The sequence below is a fragment of the Rhagoletis zephyria genome, unplaced genomic scaffold (genome assembly GCF_001687245.7).
Source record: "Rhagoletis zephyria isolate East Lansing unplaced genomic scaffold, Rhagoletis_zephyria_1.1 Rzeph_scaffold_00519, whole genome shotgun sequence".
NCBI lineage: Eukaryota > Metazoa > Arthropoda > Insecta > Diptera > Tephritidae > Rhagoletis > Rhagoletis zephyria.
The window spans coordinates 45,421-49,666 of record NW_016157603.1 but is presented as its reverse complement, the minus strand read 5'-3'; positions in this window follow the sequence as shown (position 1 = coordinate 49,666).

Genomic DNA, 4,246 nt, shown 5'->3' with positions numbered 1-4,246 from the left:
CGTCACTGTCAAAAGGAAAGACTTAGCCTCTACATGCGCAATGATGCATTATTTTTCTGAGTAGGGTTGCCACCTATTAAGGATTTTCGCCATTCATTGGATTAAAAAATTAGATACGCCTTAGCGTGTACAAAAACCTTATTATTTTTTAAGTAGGACTGGCACCTATTTAAACTTACTATCTTCTATACATAGTAGAAAAGGAAAGTTGAGATATTTTGATCACGCCACTGAACGGATATCGACGCGATTTTCTCTAATATATTCTGTATCGATTGGAGAGTGACCTTTTCAATTTAGAATTTTAATAGGGTTGCCACCTGTTAAGAAATTTACTATATTCAATTCTAATAAGCGTAGGCGTCAGTTCTGCACCGTCACTGTCAAATGTAATAATGCATTATTTTTCGGAGTAGGATTGCCACTTGTTTGAAAACTATAAGATCTTCACCGTTCGTTGGATAAAAAATGAGATACCAAATGAAAGTACATGGCCTTCGCATGTACAAAAACTTTAAGTTTTTTGAGCAGGGTTTGCCACCTATTTAAAATTGCTACCTTCTATACATAGTATAAAGGAAAGGCGAGATATTTTAACCACGCTACTGAACGGATGTAGACAAGATTTTTTATGTATATAATAAACGAAGTGCATGATGACATATGATTTCTTTCTCCAAATACGTAAATGTCCATTCATATGCATACATTCAGCGCGTGGCGAAGCCTCGCGCATCCGTGGCCGGCTAGTTTCCAATAATTCGCTTATCAGTTACTGGGAAAAATACCGTTCGATTTGATCCCTACATAGGGAAATAACGTCCGCGGGCTTTATTTATTTATTTTTTTTAAGGAAATAAAGTCTCTGGGCGTTATTTGCGCGGGCGTTATTTCACTGCACCACAGCGACTTTGTGGCGTCATCAATATTCGAGTACGCAGTTTATCCCCGTTTCATAATACTTCCCCATATTTCTCTGTACCAAGTTCCATTACTCTACCTTTTAGAGATATGCAGTATGAACAATTTTGGTTGTATGGGAGGTGCCACGTCCCCTTTCCAAATAACCCTAATTTGTCTTCATGAGTTTGTAATTGATTTCATTTGTCTCTATACCAAGCTCCAGTACTCTACCAAGAACACCTCCGCAGATAGTCGGTATAGAAAATTCAGTTAGTATTTGAGATTTTATATTTTAAAGTTTTTTTCCAAAAGTAATTTCTGAAATGTGACATAAAATACTTTTCGGGTATTTATTTTTATCCATATCACTTAACTCCAGACATGGCATATCGGAATCGCAAAACTCAGATAAGATCCTATCCAACCCCCAGGTACGGGATTCTTAATAGCTTTTATGAAGGTGTGCATATACATATGTATGTATGCATGTGTGTATTTTATTATTTTTATTAAAATATTTATAATATAATATATATTAGGGTAGTCCAAAAATGCATGTGGAAAAGTAAAGTCGGAATTTTTTTGCTCTCAACCGCTAGGATTGTTCTATATCGAAAACAATATACCCCTTTTTTATTTTGAAATCAAAAAATATTTAGTGGTCCCCCCAAGTTTTCTATGTATTTTATATACTTTTCGTAGAAATAGTATAGAACTCTTGAAAATCAATATTTTTCGATCGGAAAACTGTGTCTCTTCAGAAGGTTCCCAATAATAATTATTAATTATTTATTTAACAATTTTTTCATGGCAACTATATTTTATAGGTCCGCCAAAACACCCAAAAATACGAGAAAAAACAATGGGCGGATAAATAAAAATGGTTAAGTAAACAATTGGGTATTGTTAATGGAAACCTTTTGAAGAGAACCAGAGTTTTCCGATTGAAAAATATAGATTTTCAGGTGGTTCTTTCCCATATAAAATACATGGAAAACTTTGATCGCTTTGAGCGACATATAAATATTTTTTGATTTCAAAATAAAAAAATATGGGTATATTTTTTCGATATAGAATAATCCTAGGGGTGAGAGAATTAAAATTCCGACTTCACTTATTTTGGACCACCCCAGTGTACATACACGTGTTGGCATACATAGATGCCAAGGTTTAATTTGGAGCTGGCAAATAGCCAACATATTTTTATATATAAACACAAAATCTTTGCTGAGCTATTTTTATGTTGCGAATATACAAAGTTTCAAGTATTTTCAGACAACAGTGAAATATTCAGGGTCATAGCAAATAAGAACATGTGGATAAATTTGTCAATAAGTGAAAGTAAGTATTCATAGTGTTTAAACCGAATAAATATCCAAACTATTTTTCTTTCAAAACAACCAGATGTTACATAGTGGAGTAAAAGGTACCAAAATTACTTTCTTTGCGTTACAAAGTTTCCTTTCTAGCTAGATATAGTAGCTAGATATAGTAGCTAGATATGTAGTGATAGAACTGTTTCGAAAAGTATCGATACTAGTACTCGTTTAGAGTACTCTAAAGAAGAATCGATGCCAGTACTCATACTTGCAAAAAGTATTGATAATACTCTTACGTCCAAGTATTTTTAAGGCAAACGTGAAAAGTAAACAAAATCTGATTGCTTTGCTTTTATGACCTCTTCCTATTTTTAAGTTCAATAGACATTGCTGAAATATAATCTAACAATGATTTCTAAAGGAGTTTTTGAAGTAAACTTGCAATAAGTTTACTTCTACATGCATAAAATATATGTTTATAATTCTATATATAATTCTATGTTGTGTAAAAATTTTATAGCTGTACCAATCATCAGTAGCTCACTAGAACAAAATATATGTATACTAACTTTTACTATGGCAGTATATGTACTAAATTCAGAACTTTAAATCCGTTTTTCTCGAGTACTGGACTTTTTGAATTATGACGGTATTGAAGTAAATGGGCGCTATATTCATTTACACGACATTCATATATATCCAACATAGAAGATAATTTTCGAACCCAATATTTATTGGCTATTTTTTTTTTAATTTTTCAATGTAATTGAAAGATCGAAATTCTTAAGGTGAAGTTAAGTGAGTTCAGGTAAGGTTAGTTTAGATAGGTTAACGTGAGTTCAGCTGAGGTGAGTTGTGGTGAAATAACATTAGTTGGGGTGAGTTGAGGTTAATTTAGTTGAGATAAAATAAGGTGAGTTAATTTAAGTTAGATTAAGTGAGAAGAGTGTATTGGCGTTCACCCCGGTGGACTGACGTCTAGCCACAATCCGCATCAAAGCAATATTATTCAATATCTCGCTCATCTGCACCCATGCTCCGACGGAAGAGAAGGACGACGCGTCCAAGAATCTCTTCTATGAGCGCTTGCAGAGAACAAAGGAGCACTGCCCCCGACAGGATATTAAAATTGTGCTATCGATTTCAATGCCAAGGTGGGCAAGGAATGGATCTTTGGTGCCTGTGTCGCAAACTTCAGCCGCCATGACGAAACGTCCGATAAGGGATTGAGACTGATCGACTTCGCCAGCGCCCGAAACATGGTAATATACGCCAAATCTTGGAAAAGACCCGCGAGTATAGGATTGTCACGCATCATCTACTTGTCGATTTCAAAGCCGCATTCGACAGCACGAAAAGAAGTTGTCTTTATCCCGCTATGTTTAATACGGCTGTGTAAAATGACGTTGTGCAATACCATCATCCGGGTCGTTTGATACCAAATGAGGTTTCAGACAATGTGACTACCTTTCGTGTGATTTCTTTAATCTGATGTTGGAAAAGATAATATGAACCGCAGAACTGAATCGCTCAGGCACAATACTTTACAATAGCATATAATTTCGGGCGTATGCCGACGACATCGATGTTATTGGTAAAAATAAGGGCTACGTCTGTTCTGCCTTCTCGGGATTAGATAGAAAAGCAAAGCGAATTGGTCTGGTGGTGAACGAGGACTACGGTTGCCAGACGTACTGATTTTATCAGTCCCTGATTTTTCAACCCCTGTACTGATTTTATTCATTTATTCAATCAGTATGCTAATGTCCTAATTTTTCAAAATATCTATGGATTCGTACTGAATTTTCAATTCAAACAAAATGCTTTAGGATTATCTTAATGATTTTATATTACGTAGGAACTTCCTTAAACTGTAATATGAACAGTAAGAAGAAACTAATTTAATTATAATTGATCGCCGGGTCGTAGTCATCTTCATCTTCATCTTCATCTTCATCTTCATCTTCATCTTCATCTTCATCTTCATCTTCATCTTCATCTTCATCTTCATCTTCATCTTCATC